Source organism: Lissotriton helveticus, chromosome 6, assembly GCF_964261635.1.
Source record: "Lissotriton helveticus chromosome 6, aLisHel1.1, whole genome shotgun sequence".
NCBI classification, from domain to species: Eukaryota; Metazoa; Chordata; class Amphibia; order Caudata; family Salamandridae; genus Lissotriton; species Lissotriton helveticus.
Genome location: NC_136067.1, coordinates 34509135 through 34528926, shown reverse-complemented (window position 1 = coordinate 34528926; position 19792 = coordinate 34509135). Strand labels below are relative to the sequence as shown.

General features: G+C 46.2%; 1 protein-coding gene across 1 annotated transcript in view; it reads right to left on the bottom strand.

The window, feature by feature from the left end:
- The window catches only part of LOC144762157 (uncharacterized), a 94216-nt gene that overhangs the window by 70814 nt on the left and 3610 nt on the right, over positions 1-19792 (bottom strand). Inside the window, exon 3 of the mRNA XM_078647313.1 lies at positions 16463-16610. The gene's annotated coding sequence lies outside the window, so the exon portion shown is untranslated. The remainder of the gene's footprint in view (positions 1-16462; positions 16611-19792) is intronic.

The window sequence follows — 19792 nt, the reverse complement described above, 5'->3', positions numbered from 1 at the left end:
TGGGATATTGAGGTTGAGGCTGCGGCTGAGACCGCAACGGTATTTCGTGGCAAGGCGACAATTTATCCCAACCACATTGGTTACGGTACAGAGCCGGCGCGAGAGCCCGAGCCCACTCTTCTGCAAAATGCTGCGCATGCTCTTTCGAGACAGTGTTCGCGAAACTGGGTAGGATCACCTCCTCCCCTCGCGGCGCCGCGAGCACAAAAGGTGGGGGCCAGTCAGCCTCCGAAAGTAAAATATCATATGTAGAAGACAGATTCTCCCAAAATACACCCTTAACGGTACGCTGTATGTCACCTTCAATTAACAGGACAATTTCATATAGTCTTTCAGGGGGAGCAAGTCTCGTATCCGCTGTTTCTATCACAACGTAGACATCAGTCGCTGTCACCCTCAGTAGTGGACGCAGCGCCTCTCTGACTATTGTTATCTCCGCCGCGCTGTCCAGCAAGGTCAGAGCCCACGTCAGATTCCGAAGCCGCGTTCTCACTATCTGTGGCATATCGATGCGCTGTTAAGGCTGCGACTTTCTTTTTCGCAAACTGCGGACGCCGAGGCGTAGAATCCTCCTGCTTCACTGCGCCGTCCGTCTGGCGGGACTGACCACGTCCTTGTTGGCCACCACGTCCACGTCCACCCCCTCCTCCTCCACCGGTTTTCTGGGCCGATGTGTCCTGAAAGGAACGAGGAGAGCGTTGATCAGAACCCTGAAAACGATCAGGTGATTTAATCATCGCGCGGTCGCGCAAATCATAAACTTTCTCGGGAGGTGCAGGAGCTAGTATTGCAGGAAAAGGACCCTGAGTCTGCGTTGTCTGCTTCCCCTGTGTCTGTTTTTTAGGCCAATTTTGTTTCTTGGACTTGGGCTGGGCATCTGTCACTGCAGATTGTCCCAGTGGTTGTTTTTTCTCCTTCACTGGAAAATATTTCAGACCTCTACTTGTGCGGCCAATCGTTTTATAAGCGGCCACCACAATCCTTGCTAACTGGCGGGGTTTGTCGGCATCGGGCAGAGCAGCCAAAGCATTCGACACCTGAAAGTTAACTGCATCTCCTTTAACATTGGAGAGAATGAGATCACTTACAATCTCAAATGAACCACACAGGCGCATACCCTGGGTAGTAATTCAAAGAAACCGTTTAAGTAAGAATCAAGCTTGAATAAAGACCTATTTCAAAAAATAGGTAGGTTTCACCAACACCCCGTTTTCCGGAAACGGACGTGAAGGGGTTAAGGCATGAACGATAAACTACTCGAGTGTCATGATATAAGACCACCGAAACCGTTGGGCGCCATGTTGCAGGGTTTCTGTACTCACACAGAACTGTGCACAGAGGAGTGGAACCTCGGCAAATTAGGATGTCCCAAAACTTACCTTAGCAACCAACTCACCCCTTACCTAGCTAGCTACAGTGTCTCATTGGACATATCAAACACCCAATGTTTAGACAAACCAGAACATGAACTTACAGTACCTCAGGGTACGTGGGACTCATGAACACTCTTTCGTTATATTATCATTACAAACCAGAACATGGAGTAAAGAAGACACATGTGCATTTGAAATGTTTATTTACTAATGCCGTCTTCTCAGGCGCAGTATCTTTGATAATACAAGTATACTTATTATCAGTAGCAAAATTATCAGCATAGTTACTAAGACATAAAAAGCGAATGGTGACAGCATGTTAACATGCTGTAATGAATAAGAGTTAACAACACTTATATCTCACCCTCCCTATCACATATATTATATTATTATCTAAGAAGGTCTCTTTGGGTTGTTTTAGGGCGGGCCCATACCTTAGTGTCCTAGCATGAAGGAATCACATCAGCATACACCAGCTCTCTCTGCTTGTGCACCGCATCAAGTGTGTTAACAATTCTCGTGCAAAGCAATATCAATCCCGCCTCAAGCCCAAGTTGGCAAAGCCTGCACTTGTGTTATGACTATGAAGGCGTGGAGATCAGACCTCATAACAATTCCATATCGTGTTGCTCCTGAAACTTCAGCACTCTCCGTGCAGACATGTTTTATTAAACAAAGCAGATATCAGAGCAATAACATATTATTCTCACATTCACCACGGCAAACCACTAGGTTGAAAGCTAAGTCAACAATTAAGGGTCGTGTGCAGAAGTTGCAAGAAAGGAAAAATGGCGTTTAAATCTGAAATGTACCTATGCTAACTTAACACGAAATATGGATATATAGGAGCTATACAACACTATTTTTTTTATAATCCCTCGCTGCCAGGTATGGCCTGGCGGTGAGGAACAGTGAAAAAAGACATAATGCTATTTAACTGAAATAGAACAGACAGTGTTATGCCCTACCTCTGACAGGCTCTACTCTGTGTCTCTGTGTGTTGATGTCCATCAACTGAGTTAAAGGGGGCTCATGGTCTGCCCCACTCTAAATAGGGAGGGAGGGCTTAGGGTTTGGTTGACAGGGTAACCTGTAGCATTTCTGACCGAGTACTCTGTCCGCCAAGCTCTCATTCGGAACCTTAATTAAAGGAGGCTAGACCAAAACAGATCTGCAAGCTGGTACAGGGGCTACACCATTGGTAAGATTAGCTCTAATCATATGGATTTTGCCTTCCAGTGATCTGCAAAACACACTTGGCTAAGACAAAGATGGTGAACATTTTGGTAAATTGAAACACAAAGTCAAAGTCTTGAGAAAACACGGGGGCTTGCTTACAGAAGTACCTAACTTGAGAAACGTCATTACAAATACACCAAGAGTCACTTTCAGGAGAGGGAAAACACTACGTAATATGTTATGTCCCAGTTACCCATGACATCTAAAAGCAAGACATGGTTATCTACAACGCCCAATGGATTTTTCACATGTGGCGGCTGCAACATTTGCCCTTTTGGTAAAAATAGAACTAAGAAATTCAAATATAACACTAACCGGGAGTATGAAATAAGACATTACATCAACTGTAACACGAGCCATGTGGTTTATATAATTGGGTGCGAATGTGACAAGATCTATGTGGGCAGTACGGTACGACCATTAAAGTTGAGAATTCAGGAACACGTACGGGCACTCAAGAACTATGACCTCAAATACCCAATGGCGTACCATATGCGAGAGCATCACCAAGACACTAAAAACATATGGTTTCAGGGTATTGACCACATCCCCCCCCCACACCCTCGGGGGGGGGGCAATCGTGAACTCACTCTGCGTAAGAGGGAGGCCTCCTGGATATGTCGCTTGAGGTGTCTTGAGAAAGGACATAACACGGAAGATGAGATGCACTACCATTTACAGTAGCCATGTGTCCCTCCCTAATGTGTATAGTATGTCATCAATAAATCAACAAAACCACTCCGTCCACCTCCACCAAAGACCTCGGCGGCGAAGAAGGAGAAGCGAACCACTTCTTTATAGGCAAGATGTTTTATTACAACCTCCTCAACAGCATACGGCAGATGACGCGTTTCGGGCTCAGGCGCCCTTGATCACATAAAGGCTGTGACTGATTGTAGCCATTTTTAAATAATATGCCCTTCCCATTCCGGTCACATGTTTAGCAAGCTAGTTATAGACATAGCAAACAGACTGCGTGATGGTAACAAAACAGTCAATTGAATATTACACATATATACATATTGATTCATTATGTCCACAGGACCACTTATCATGACCTACTGAAATAATTCATACTATGCAATTTGATAGAACGAAAATTTAGTTTTAACACTTGTGTCATGAAAACATTTAATTGAAATCACATTCTAATCTCAACCAAATTGGTCCAAAGGGCAATGTAAAATTTCTGGATAAATCCATATATACAAATAAAGTGCAATATAACAATTTTGACATAACTGCATTAATGCATATATTCCATCGCTAATTAGTGACTCTGATCAAAAGGGATTCGCAAAATAATTGCAGAGCATAGCAGCAATATTATAATTCATTATCAGTGTAATTTTTTCTCAAAACTGTGCAAAATACCATGTGCAAAAAATGTGTTATTACGTGCATAATTAAAATGATTGTAAGACAAAAAGATATATCTAAACAACCCGACCAAGGCTTGGACATAATACATAGCGAAGACACAAAGGAGCCCCAATGTGTATTAAGGTGGCAGCAGCTAAATCGTAGAGAAACAATTCATAAAGTCCTCAGCTATATTTAAGGAGATTAGTTCTCTTACGTAAATGATGCCTTATACCTATTCAAAATGTTTCAGCCAAAGTGTGAATAAGTGAAAGATTTAGAATTGGCAGTCCTCATACAGCGTGTGTCGGAAACTGCCCAATATTCCCATCTCTAATTCAAAATAACAATATGTACATGATAAAAAGAAAAAATGAAATAAAGTAAAAAACTATATAGGGTTCTGTATAATAAGACAAGCGACACAATCTGGAATATAAGATACAATATACATTCCTTCCAGTCATCAGAATACATATATGTTACAAACATGTGTACATATCTTCGGTGTTATTCAGCCCATTCGGGCATTTGCTGTCGAAGTTGAGAATATATTTAGTTTCTAACCTTCTTAGCAGAGCCTCTCTATTCCCCCCTCGGCGTGGTTTCGGGACAGAGGATACCACATAATACTTCAAACAGGATAAGTTGTTAGCATGTACCTGCTTAAAGTGGCGTGCCACTGGATAATTGGGATCACTATGTAAAATGGCACGTAGATGTTGAAGAATTCTTTCATGAACCTGCAGCTTCGTACTACCAATGTAGTTAAGCCCACAGGTACAAGAAAGAACGTAAACTGCAAAATCAGTTTTGCAATTGAAATTCCCAACTATCTTATGTGGTATAGGACTGAATGGAGTATGGTATTCTGTTGTGTTGATTCCAAACTTGCACGCACGACATGTGGAGCATTTATAGAATCCATCTTTAGGTTTCAACCAATTCGGTTTACTTTGTATTTCAGGACTCGTAGGGTCTAACACTGCTCCCATGTTTCTAGCTCTACTGAAAGTGATGGTAGGATTGGATGGTAGATTCATTCTAAGAACGGGATCAGTAAGAACTATTGCCCAATTCTTATTAATGATAGATCTTAACTTACGTTCATTCTCACTATAACCTGTAAGTATGTCATCAATAATACACTACTATACTGGTATATCTGGTACCCGAGGGCGGTTCTGTGCTGAGTGCCATCAAACCCACTCTCGTTTTGTTGGTATTATGAGTCACCATATGTCTCCCTCCTATGCTCACCTATGACAAGAACGAATATATCACAGCAATTTTAAACGATTTGTTACAACCACTATTGGGAAATTTCTCTATGCTCACTTTTTAGCTTTAATATTTATTACTGTACATTTCCCCCTTTTTGTATGTGTTTCAGTAACTATCATATTACACTTGTATCCTCATAGGAATACTGAATGAAATATCGCCGATATATTGGCGGCATGTATGCATATGATTGAATGCATCAGAGCTGATCGATTTCTAGAGTTGAACTACCAGATAGTAAATATGCTTTAGTGCGAAAGGCTATTTTTCCATATGGTAATGTTTCGGACTGACTTTGTGGAACGTACAGGGTACTGCGACTAAAACTAAAATAGAAGGAAAATTCTTAATGAAGTAGAAAAAATAAACAATAAAAAATATAAAATAATAAAAAATAACTAAAAATATATATATTGAACCTATGAAAGTGTAACTCGGAGAGATTAAACCTCAAGTAGTTTTATTAAAATTCAGAGCAGTTATTTATGCTAATACGTGTTAAGACCAGGATTTCGTATATCACTATAAGATACAATGATAGCGCTAAGATGGCCGCGCTTTTAACCTGATATATAGATGTACACACAAGAACACGTGACCGGCGGTGTCATTATTTATCCTCCAATCATAGATGTGCCCTTAAGGTAACGGAGATGGCGGCGGTTTGAAACGGCGGAACGCTGCAGAGTTGATACATCGTGATCAACAATTCCAGGTGAAATTGGATTCGTATATTGAGACACGAACATAATTTGGGCAATACGACTACGTCTCTTCACCTTTACTTTCGGGTGTGGTAACATGAGACTTACCGTCTTACCCCACACGCTGCTCCGCTGTACTGAATAGAGAGCCCATGGTGTGCGGTATTTATACTCGAAATAAGGGTTAATTGCTTGCCTTGTTACCGGTTAGGCGGATGTCAGTTTGTGCCCCTATATGGGTAATCCGGCAATAATTAGGAACTCAGAGAGTAAATTACTTAATTGCAAGCCCTTTTTAGGAAGGTCCGGGCAGCCCCTGTGAGTATTTGCCTCGCGCGATTCGCGCATGCGCGAGACACTAAACGCTCGCGCATGCTCCGTGAGACCGTTTCTACTGCGCATGCGTTAAGGACAGATGTTTTCCAACCACGGATGCGCGAAAGGTTTCTCAAGGGTTATGTAATAGTCGAAACCTTCGAGTTTGTATTTTTACATCTATAAATAAATAAATGTGGTTATGGTCCCAGTTGTAGCTCATAATTTGCTAATGTTTCTTAGCGATAGACAGATTGAAGGGCTCAGTATTTAACCTGGGCACAGTGAAGGCAACATCAATGTGAGTTTGTAGGCAGATCAGGTTGACAACTGTCCCCATGGGACCTCGTCATTCAGCCCACTGATATTCGTGCCCAGTCGAAACACCCATCTCTGTTCCTTTTCGAATAGGCCATTGTCAGATGGTAATTGTTCGATCACCGACCACTTTAGGTCGTTGACGCAGTGTTGGGCATTAAGGTAATGCGTTGCCATCTTTGTCGTGCTTTTCTTACAACAAAATTGGAATGGTCAAAATCAACGTGAATAGAAATTCCATCCTGAAAAATAGAAAGTTAAACATCGATAACCTGAAGAGAGTTCTGCTAACCTCATCCAATCATGACTCAAATCCTGAGAACTCCTTGAAACCACTCCTAGGTCTTTTGCTTAGCTGCCGATCAGCAATGAAGCATGCCTCTGACATCGTCGATCTCATTTTAAACCAAGAAATTGACGTAGCAGTACTAACGGAATCTTGGGTCACCGAAACTTCATTGCCTGGCATTGATCTACTTCTTCCCCCAAACTACAGCCTCATGAGACTAGACAGACAAATAAAACAAGCATTTACAATGCAATGGTCTCGGCATCATTAAAGGTAGAGCTATTGGCATTGCTCATGACATTTCTTTTTTTTTTCTTTAAATCATAAATAAATGGCATTGTCATTTACATTGTCAATACACACCACTCTGCACTCAACTGCACTCACCTGCACTGCACTGCACTCACCTGCACTGCACTCACCTGCACTGCACTCAACTGCACTCACCTGCACTGCACTCACCTGCACTGCACTGCACTCACCTGCACTGCACTCACCTGCACTGCACTGCACTCACCTGCGCTGCACTCACCTGCGCTGCACTCACCTGCACTGCACTCACCTGCACTGCACTCACCTGCACTGCACTGCACTCACCTGCACTGCACTCACCTGCATGCCACTGCACTGCACTCACCTGCACTGCACTGCACTCACCTGTACTCCACTGCACTCACCTGCACTGCACTCACCTGCACTGCACTGCACTCACCTGCACTGCACTGCACTCACCTGCACTGCACTGCACTCACCTGCACTGCACTCACCTGCACTGCACTCACCTGCACTGCACTCACCTGCACTGCACTCACCTGAACTGCACTCACCTGCACTGCACTCACCTGCACTGCACTGCACTCACCTGCACTGCACTCACCTGCACTGCACTCACCTGCACTGCACTCACCTGCACTGCACTGCACTCACCTGCACTGCACTGCACTCACCTGCACTGCACTCACCTGCACCCACCTACACTGCACTCACCTGCACTGCACTCACCTGCACTGCACTCACCTGCACTGCACTCACCTGCACTGCACTCACCTGCACTGCACTCACCTGCACTGCACTGCACTCACCTGCACTGCACTCCACTCACCTGCACTGCACTCCACTCACCTGCACTGCACTCCACTCACCTGCACTGCACTCACCTGCACTGCACTGCACTCACCTGCACTGCACTGCACTCCACTGCACTCACCTACACTGCACTCACCTGCACTGCACTCACCTGCACTGCACTCATCTGCACGCACTGCACTGCACGCACTGCACTCACCTGCACTCACCTGCACTGCACTCACCTGCACTGCACTCACCTGCACTGCACTGCACTGACCTGCACTGCACTGACCTGCACTCACCTGCACTGCACTCACCTGCACTGCACTCACCTGCACTGCACTCACCTGCACTGCACTCACCTGCACTGCACTCACCTGCACCCACCTGCACTGCACTCCACTGCACTGCACCCACCTACACTGCACTCACCTGCACTGCACCCACCTACCTACACTGCACTCACCTGCACTGCACTCACCTGCACTGCACTCACCTGCACTGCACTCACCTGCACTCACCTGCACTGCACTGCACTCACCTGCACTGCACTGCACTCACCTGCACTGCACTGCACTCACCTGCACTGCACTGCACTGCACTCACCTGCACTGCACTCCAATGCACTCACCTGCACTGCACTGCACTCACCTGCACTGCACACACCTGCACTGCACTCACCTGCACTGCACTCACCTGCACTGCACTCACCTGCACTGCACTCACCTGCACTGCACTCACCTGCACTGCACTCACCTGCATTGCACTGCACTCACCTGCACTGCACTCACCTGCACTGCACTGCACATACCTGCACTGCACTGCACATACCTGCACTGCACTCTGCACTCACTACTCTGCACACACTACTCTGCACTCTGCACACACTACTCTGCACTCTGCACACACTACTCTGCACACACTACTCTGCACTCTGCACACACTACTCTGCACTCTGCACACACTACTCTGCACACACTACTCTGCACTCACTACTCTGCACTCACTACTCTGCACTCACTACTCTGCACTCACTACTCTGCACTCACTACTCTGCACTCACTACTCTGCACTCACTACTCTGCACTCACTACTCTGCACTCACTACTCACTACTCTGCACTCACTACTCTGCACTCACTACTCTGCACTCTGCACTCACTACTCTGCACTCACTACTCTGCACTCACTACTCTGCACTCACTACTCTGCACTCACTACTCTGCACTCACTACTCTGCACTCACTACTCACTACTCTGCACTCACTACTCACTACTCTGCACTCACTACTCTGCACTCACTACTCACTACTCTGCACTCACTACTCTGCGCACTTACTCTGCGCACTCACTCCTCTGCACTCACTCCTCTGCACTCACTACTCTGCACACTCACTCTGCACTCACTACTCTGCACTCACTACTCATTACTCTGCGCACTCATTACTCTGCGCACTCACTACTCTGCGCACTCACTACTCTGCGCACTCACTACTCTGCGCACTCACTACTCTGCACGCCGCTGATATCATGGAATCTTCCATCACACTTTCTAAAACTCTATAGTCCGAAGCATAATAGGCACAGAACCAAAAGAAGGGTAGACATTGCTTAAAATAATCTTATTGTATTTATGAGAAGCAAAAGCGAGACTGTGAAATGTGCTGAATATCAGTTTGTTACGAATCAACAGAGTGGAGTTAGAGAACCAAGAAATAGTAATTTAGAATCCGGGTTAGAAGGAGTAGTAATCACAAGCTGAGGATCAACGGGCGCGAAACAGCGTGGTGGGCGCGCAGGAGACGCAGCGTGAGCGTGCACATCAGCTGAAGATCGCCGGAGAAGACACCGAGCCTGCCTGCTGCCGTGACTGACCCGCTGCAGAGGGAAAGAGCCCGGTGAGTGGGGGTAGAGGGGGGGGGGGGCGGCAGAGAGGGAGTGGGCAGAGAGGGAGGGTGTGTGTGTGTGTGTGTGTGTGTGTGCGTGCGTGTGTCTGTCTGTGTCTGTCTGGTGTGTGCCTGCCTGCCTGCGTGTGTGCGCGTCCACAGACCCTGGTCGGCTCGTGCACCGCTCTGTACTCCCTTGCGAGCTTACATGGCGACAATAGTTCTCGTTGCCGAGACCTAAAAAGGAGGAGGTATCGCCTGCATTCACTGCTCAGATCTCACCATCACGCAATTAAACTCCGATACATTTGACTCCTACAAAATATCTCGCTCTTTCCATAAGAAACAAAGCGAATCTTCCATGCAATTTACACACCTTTTACCACCCTCCAGGTAGGAACAACACCTTCATAGACAACCTAATGGAAATCATCACTGTATATGCTCCCCCCAAATCCAATGATTTATTCCTGGGGACTTCAATCTGCATCGGGAGGATCTTAACGATAGCCAGGTTAATGTCTTTAAAGAATTCCTAGCTGACCAAAATCTCACCCAAGCCTGCAATCTCCTAACTCACTGTAAAGGATCCACACTAGACTGGATCATTTCAAGGGAAAAGGCAGTCAATATAATCTCGATCTCTCCATGCAATTGCTCAGACCACCATTCTATTACCTTCTAAATTTCAGGAGTTATAAAAGGAAAGAATTACACAGTTTGTCAAACCAAAGAGATGGATTAGAGATACAAAAGACATAAACGATGAGAAACTGGCTGCACATTGCGAGAAGGATCACCCCACCTTCTAACATTACAAATGTCTGCGAAGTTACGACCCACTACAACGAAACGATGTCAGACATTATTGATTCAGTTACTCCTCTAAAACTGAGAAGATTCACGGATAGAGACAAAAATCCTTGGTTTAGTAGTTCCCTGAACAAGGAAAGAAGATAGCGGAGACTAACCGAACGAAAATGTAGACAACACCCATCATCCCCCAACTAAAACTACCAAGAAAGACCAGAAACGCATACAACGAAAGGATCCTCAAATAAAAAAAAGATTTCTTTAGATTGGAACTGGAGAACGCTCATAATTGACCGCGTAAACTCTTTGAAATAGTAAAGCTGCAGTCGAATAAATTGGCAAAATCCTCTAAAGAAGCGACAAAACTGGGAGGAATTCTCATCCTGCACAGACAAAATCAATTTATTGGGAAGTGAGCTTAGAGCAGCTGCTTTTAACCTACCCTCCCTGTTGGCTTCACAAATCGATGGACCGTCACACTCCCTCCAAGCAGTGCCCAGAAATGAAGCTCAATGGTCTTCTCTCAAGTTATGACAACAAAGACAACTCCAAAATCCTCTCGTCTACAAAGCCAAATAACCACTTCAACGATCCTCTCCCTTCGAAATTCTCGAAGACAACCAACCAATTTGTCGTCCCCATCTGGACTGCGATAATCAACGCCTCTCTGTCTCAAGGCTCCATACCAGACTGCCTAAAAACTGGGCAAGTCATCACCATCATAGAACAAAACGACATCGAACACTGCTGACCCAAATACTTTCAGGCCAGTATCCAATATTCCCTTATTAGCAAAACTGCTAGAAAAATGTGAGCATCAACAACTGTGCCAACACATCTCTAAATGTAATCTTCTGGACGGCTGCAATCAGGTTTCAGACCAAAACTTAGGGGCCGATTAGGATGGCGGTGAATCCGCATCCTCCGGGCCGGCGGAAGCCACCGCCGGCCTGGAGGATGCGGATTCACCGCCTGGGACTGCGAAAACACCACCAGCCACATTAGGATGGCGGTGGGATCAGCGGCGGACGGCAAGTCCGTCTGCCGCTGATCCGTGGTGTATGCACGCAAATATGGTGGCGGTGTCTGCAAGACACCGCAAGCCATATTAGGATGCAGGCGGAAACACGTTTTTCCACGGCGGCTTTTCTGCCGTGGAAAAGCATGTGGTCTTTTGTGTTTGGGGGCCCGTTGCGGGCCCCTAGGGTGTTGGGGGGGTGCACATGGGGGGTACCTATGGTACACCCCTGCTTTGGCATGCACAAGGTGGCAGGCACCACGGGGTGCCTGCCAAGTTGTGCATGCCAAAGTTAAACATGCATATTTTACATTGCGGTGGGTGCTGCTCAACGCAGCACCCGCCGCAATGTAAAATATACGGGATGTGACCGACAGGGTGATGGTCACATCCTAATTGCTATGGAGGGACCGCCGCTGCCCCTGAGGTCAGTCCCTCCACCTCGGTGGTTCGTCCGCCATCCTAATCGACCACTTAGTACGGAAACTACAATACTTTATATAGTGGATGACGCCTTGCAAGCTCTAGACCGAGACAAAGATTGTCTATTAATTCTTCTGGACCTTTCATCTGCGTTCGATACCGTGAACCATGATAAATTGCTAGACAGACTCAGATGCAGGACGGGACTGTCTGGAACGGTCCTCGAATGATTTGAATCTTTCTTGGAGAATAGTTCACAAAGATTTTTAGTTATTCAAAAGCTATCATCGCCATCCCCTATTACGATTAGTGTGCCGCAAGGATCAACTCTTTCCCCAACTCTCTTTCACCTCTACATGGAACCTCTGGCTGAGAGTCTGCAACACACCGACATCTTGTTTCATATGAATCCGGACGACACACAGATTTACATTAAAGCCTCGTCACTAGAGGAGGTCAAGTCAATGAATGAAGCGCTAAAGATGACCATTCAATGGCTAACAAGTAATCAGATTAAACTAAACGAGCAAAAAACTGATTATTAATTCCCACCCCCCAATCTTTGCTGAAATAAAAGAATGGACCACACTGATCACCGCACTTAACGGCAACCCGATCTTCGTGGACTCAGCCATATCACTAGGAATCACGTTGGACAAGAACCTGAACATGCAAACCCACATCAACTTTTTGGCTAAAAACACCCGGTACCACCTGAGATGTCTTAGAAAACTGGAACCATTCCTAGAAACATCAGACCTCAAAATGGCGGTTCAGGCACTGGTCATCGCGAGGATCGAATACGGATGTTCAACTCTATCTGGCCTGCCCAAGATCTCAACAGCTCCACTAAAAGCCAGTCTCAATACAGCCGCAAGACTCGTAACTGGATCTAGAATATTTCACATCACTCCGCACTTAAAAGCTCTGAACTGGCTACCATACGAAGCCAGAGTACAATCAAATTGGCCTGTATCACACATAAGGCGCTACACTCTCAAACACCAGCATACCTTGCCCAGAAAGTGATGATATCCGGAGGAGGCAGGTACTCCAGAGACGCACAAGACCATGTGCTGAAACCGCCGCTCTTCCAGAAGAACACATACAACAGAGCTTTCTCAGGCGCCGCACCCAAAATCTGGAACTCGCTACTGCCAAATATTAGAAGAATACCTTTCCATTCAAGATTAAAGAAGGAGGCTAAGATCTTCCTAATGGGGAAATTCCCACCATAACTCTTTACAAAGAATCAACTAATTCACCTGTCGATCAATTAATCTTTCCGTTCGCTACAGATTTATAATCAGAGGGCTCCTCAATGACTTCCTGAATCGGTACGTATTGGAATCTATACAGTCTTCCTCCTGGATCCCCTATCTTGTTAAGCTAGGGAGACGAGTGCTCAGCTAAACTTTAAACTCTTATTGCATGCCACTGTGCTATGTATCTACTCTATACTCGAAGGTTCTTCTGGTTACTGATATAGCAGGGGGTCAAAAAAAACTATATATCCACAGATTGAAGGTAGGTTTAGACGTGTGGTGTCGCAACCTGTGCAGGTGTCATGGTTAAATCATACTCAAGAACATCTTTGTCCGAATCCTCAGTTTTCATTCTTATTATTATAATTTCTGACTTGTGTATAAAAGGAAAGGGTGAAGAACGTCCGAGGTAATGTGCAACTGTCGTAATTCATTTTCTCAAAGCCTTGTGGTGCATGCTATCAGGAAAGCAAGCCCAAAGGTATTACGAAGGAAATACAATATGGGAGTATTTAGAGCAAATGGTGTGGGCTCTAGGTATTAAAGGTGCAATGAACCCTTCTTGTGCAAACTGCTTTATTACCCAGACAGTCAACAGATCATCAGACTGCCCTGCCTGGTCAATGTGATAACAAACAACCGTAAGAAGCTGATGTAGCCTCTGCTCCTCCTTGGTGGGGGGGGGGGGTGGAAGGAAGAATGTGGGTAGAGTAACAAACTGCACCAGATGTGAGGGAGAAAACCCTTGCAAGGCTAACGTGAGGGTGACAAGCACCAGATCCCATTGACGTGCCTTCAGAGAACCTTCACAGCATCTACGGAAATCCAGATGCTATCCGATGGTGGCTACAATCACTGCTGTTAGAGGCACCACTGGAGAGCTCCAATGTGCCAGCAAAATGCAGGAAACCTCCAAACCTAGCAGGCGAACAACCATTAGTACTGAAACTTGAGCTCCCTCCTGAAACTTCAGAATCATATCCCAAAGGTTGCGTACCGGCGAGGAGAAGGGAATGTTCTCAACGGTCCTGCATCCATACGACTATATGAACAGGTGGTGCCAAGATGGTTAGACAAGTTGATTGGGATGCTCAGGCCGAACAGATGGGGTGCTGTGGCCTTCAGGTGGTCCAACATCAGCCGTGGTGAGCCTGCCTTGAGTGAGGTATGGGAACACCGGGATCCCCAACCTGCAGAGTTACGCTGCAGCACCAGGAAGACTTGAGGTGCCAGTATCAGTTCAAATGGGAGGACCATGAACTGGTAGTTGGCTGAACCTACCACAAAATGCAGGACTGCAGGATTTGTAATTGAAAATATGCATGCTGTAAATCAAGGGACACCACCCAGACCTCCGCTTCCAGTGTCGAAAGCCCCTGTGTTAGGAACAGAATCTAGAATCTTTTTTTTTAGTTATATAGTAAATATGTACTAAGGAAGTTAAAACACAACATAGAGCTCTTGGGAACCTGGGTCTACAGTGCATAGAACCGCAGCCCAATTTCTTGTTCTGCTACCACCTCCACTGCTCCTTTTTTGCAACAGGGCTACTACCTCCTGTTACAGGATTCAAAGATGCCTATTGGAAGGTAAGCACATGCCCATTTTATATGACCTGCAAAACCACTTGTCTGATGAAATGGCCATCTACGCATGTAGAAAGGAAGACCTATATCAACCATCAGGCCACAAGGATCCTGTAAGAAGAAACTAATACAGCTTTACAGTTGGCAGTAAAGCTGGAGAAGTGTGGCTCAATGGTTAGAGCGGCAGAACCTGATGCAGAGGTCTAGCCCGGGACCAGGGTTCAAGTCCCACCTTGGCGGGTCTTGGGCTCAATTTCCCTGGACCTGATAATTCTCGCCTTGGTGCCTAGTCTAATCATGGGTCCCACTCTGCAACTCTGGGCAATAGCTTGCTTAATCTCCACAACGGCCCCAACAGCGCTGGGATGCCTGGCTTCACCTTGGGGGTGCCCAGGAGTGGGTACCTCACAGGGAAAGGCCAGGAAGGGTTCCTCAGCGGTATTCATACAAGCGCCGAGATGCCTCCAGGTAGTCGCGCGCTATACAAATACGTAATTATCATTTATTATTATGGGGGAGGGAGGAGAAGGTGGTTTACTTGGTCTGTCTGCCTTTCCTTTACCCCTGCCTCTATACTGCCACCGTTTCGGCTGCTGGGTGGGCTGGCAAGGTTGATGCTGGTAAAACGCTAAGTCCTTCAACAAGCCTTAAAATGTCCTGAACTGCCTATGGTCTCGGGATGTTACTGCAGACCCACAGATCCGGTGGCAGCTCTTCCTATCTTGAATCTCTCCAAATGAGTCATCAAATGGCATGTACATTAGACTCTCTAGCACTTAACCAGAATATCCAGCTGGACGAGCCTTATATGCCTCCTCGTGGCTACGGAGGAGCGATGGCCTTGGCCACAGAGTCCACTGCATCCAGGCCGGTCCTGATGGTCTGTCTGGAGGTATCCTGGCTATCCCTCACCCCTCAGAAAACTGAAGTATTAAATGGGCAGGTAAGCTAGGAACCACCATGTTTGCCACTGCCAATAATGGCTGGCTTTATCTTGCAAACAGACTAGTGACATTCAGGGACCATAGAGCTAAACTCCCTGCAAAGAAACCTTTATTTCCCTTTTCCTCCAATTTCTTAGATTTTGATTAATGATGAAACATTCACAGAAAGCAGCACTGGAACTGCAAAAAAAGGAACTGACTACAGGAGGCACAGGTGGGCCTATATGGCTCTAATAGCATCACACCTGCACCATTTCCGGTGCCGAGATAGAGCGATCCCCTCAGAGTGGCACGGAAGAGCTTCCAGCTCCAGTCTGGCACATGGGGATTTTTTTAAAGAAGAGGAAGCTGCAGGTAGAAGAATCCATTAGAAAAAAAACTGGTTAAAGTTGAACAGTAAGAAAACAGAAATCCTGCTACTGGTGTCCCCTCTGCTTATGCTTATCTTGAGCAAAGCTCCTGAAACAATTTCTAATTGTGGTTCAAAATCCTGCAATCTTGGTACATTACTCAACAGTGAGCATTCACTCTACAAGTTTGACTTCTCCCACCTACTTAGGCTAAAGAGTGTCTTACCTCTCTGTTCACCATTAACACAGGATGTATTTATTTTCTGTCTGGATCATTGCAACAAGTACTACATTGATCTCCAAGTCCAGAGAGTGAAGGATGATGGCACTTAACTTCCACACTGTGTGTGCTCTGAGGTTTCTCCACTGGTTGCCTGTGAAGCAGAGAACAAATGTTAAACTGTTCCTTGTCATTTAAAGCTTTACATGACATATCGCTGGACTACCCAGCCAAACTGTTTGCCCATAAACTTACAACTGAACATTAAGGTCTGCTAATCGCAACCTGAGAGCTTCCCCCCATGGTGTGGAGGTCATTACTATTTTCTTAATAATCCCTCACTGCCATGTATGGCCTGGCGGTGAGGAACAGTGAAAAAAGACATAAGGAATATGCTACTTACCAGTATGCATCTGTTCTTGGCATGTAGGGCTGCTGACATTCATATCTTGTGCATAGATCGCCGGCGATCTATGCACAAGATATGAATTCAGCAGCCCACATGCCTCGAACTGCTATTTAACTGAAATAGAACAGACAGTGTTATGTCCTACCTCTGACAGACTCTACTCTGTGTGTTGATGTCCATCAACTGAGTGAATGGGGGCTCATGGTCTGCCCCACTCTAAATAGGGAGGGAGGGCTGAGGGTCTGGTTGACAGGGTAACCTGTAGCATTTGTGACCGAGTACTCTGTCCGCCAAACTCTCATTCTGAACCTTAACACCTTGGCTGCGTCTGGAATTCCGTGCCGGTGCTGGACATTCCGATCGCGGGCGTGGTCATGACGGCTCCCGGCAGTCATCAGCACACGCCCACCGTGACTCATGACGGCCGGGAGCCGTCATGAGCACCGAAGGGGTTAATTAAAGGAGGCTAGAGCAAAATAGATCTGCAAGCTGGTACAGGGGCTATACCATTGGTAAGATTAGCTCTAATCAGATGGATTTTGCCTTGCAGTGATCTGCAAAACACACTTGGCTAACACAAAGATGGTGAACATTTTGGTAAATTGAAATATGGTTTCGGGTAGGAGAAAGGGACCAAAAAACACAGAAGAGCAAAATTATCTGTCTATTTGATAGCAAATGGAAACTCTGTACAGCATGTGCCATTCTCTGTGCATACAATATCTACAAGACGCCACTTTTACGAGACGTGCACCAGACCATTAAAAAGTGATGACACTTCTATAACATTCATTTGATTAACGTAAGGAAGAGCCTCTTTTTGCATGATCACACCAAATGTTTTGGACTGATGCTGCAGATTTTTCGAAGCAGTGTGCTCGGAGGACTGATAACCATCCCTCAGTGTCAGTGCCCTGACCCCTAAACGCGTATGTTTGATCTGCTTATTCCAATTGCCATTTCAGAGTCTGGGGGTGAGTGCTTGTATTGTCAACGCTCCGTCCATCATTTCCTTTGGTTTTTCTTTGTTCGCCATAAGTTGGCAGGGTATGCTCAGACGTGAGTCTCTTGCTCACTTTGCACTGGATTCAAGCAAGCCGGGCTGAAGACGGCTGGAATGCCAGAAACCGGTCCTCGGAAGCTTGTTTCCGGTCCAGGGAAGGCATGGCTTGGCAGTTCGGGCTGGACTGTTCCCATGAGGCACAGGGTCAGACTGATTTGCATATGGCCATGTCTGAACTGGGGTGGCAGAGTGGGCTAAAGAACGGTGATGGATTAAACCCAGATCAGTTGACTGGGGGTGAGTGCTTGTATGGTCAACGCTCCGTCCATCATTTCCTTTGGTTTTTCCTCATTTCAGAGTCTTGCCACAAGATGGCCTTTTGCCCTCCTGGGGAGAGGTGTGGACAACTCTCAGGAGAGGAAACAATAGAGGCCTGGAGAGAGAGCAATAGAGCACTGATGTGGAAGAGGCATTACCTTTCTCTGTCAGGAAACTCCACAGGGTGTGAGCCCAAAAGGCAAGCTTAAAGGGGAAGCCATCTTTGAAAGGTAAATGGCGAACAAACCTGATATTACGGTTGCTGTTTGTGGACACAGGTGGGGTGGGGGGGGGAGACATGTGACAAAACCGATTTTCCCATGGGCATGTAGCCCCCAGGTAGAAACACCTTTAGGGTGGGCTACCATGTTCACACACCAGGAGATGGGTTGTTCCATCTTGGGAGTGGGGGCAGAATAGTGCAGTCTGGGACAGCTAGATGCCACACTTTTCCGGAAGGCGACACCAGATGGGGAGTGACCTTGTAGCCCAGTGGCTAGTAACCACCACATTCTCCGGGTCAATTTTTGAGCATAAATATGGCACCCAGACCTCAGATTGCATGGGGACTGGAGGAGGACTGCGGTGCTGTTCCCTGGACCTGGCAAGAGAGGCTGCGCCAACTGCTGGACTGCACTTGCTGATCCTTGGGCTAGCAAAATGAGGATTGAGCCTGTGGAGTTTGGCTCATAGAAAAGTAGTCCTTGAGCCCCAGATAAAAAAAGTTAACGGCAAGAGTCAGTTGGTAGACTTCATGTTACAGCTCCAGGGCCACAAAAGATGAGGCAGCCCTCTCTGGCAAGTCAGTAGCCACAATCACTTGGCAGCTACTGGCTGACGACCGGATGATAGCAAAGAAAAAGATTCCAGTCCTGCTGGCTTGAATCAGGGACTCCTACTATCCGTGTTTCCAGACTTGGTAGCAATTGCCAAAAATCTTATGACATTTCAATCAATCTTTAACAATTCCAGAGGTGCCGTTTCCTCATTTGGTTTTATGAAGAGGCTGAAATAGAGGATCCCAGTGGTAATAAATATTTGTAATTGTAATCCATCCTCTTTTAGCCATGTGTCTGTGAGACATTACAGATGCAGGCTGGATTAAGTGGCCCAGTGTCACAGACGTTACTGGTTTGTTACCACGCATTAAGAATGTGCCAACAAAGGGAAGCCCTCCCAGGCGTGTGCATTTTTTAAATTAGTGGGACCACAAACTCTTGCCTGATATCAACAAGGAGCAAACAGCTCGAGTGATGCTAAGGAAGAAAGGCTGGATTCTTAGATAAGAAAACAACAGGGATGGAATCACAGATCAAATGATTTCAGATTTTTAGACTGAAAAAGAAGGGTATGCACTTTGCACAGATAGCAGCCGTGCGCTTGATAGGGCTGCGTGGTTTTAGCTTTCAAAATGTGGCAGCGGAAAACTATGGTTATATAGTATGTATAATTTTAATGTTGCTTTAGAACTAAGAAGCTTTATGTTAGCCAACTTGATGAAAGTATATTTGTTTACAATTACTTTCTATTTGTATAGCTATTAGTGGAGAAGTGTGGCTCAATGGTTAGAGCGGCAGACCCTGATGCAGAGGTCTAGCCCGGGACC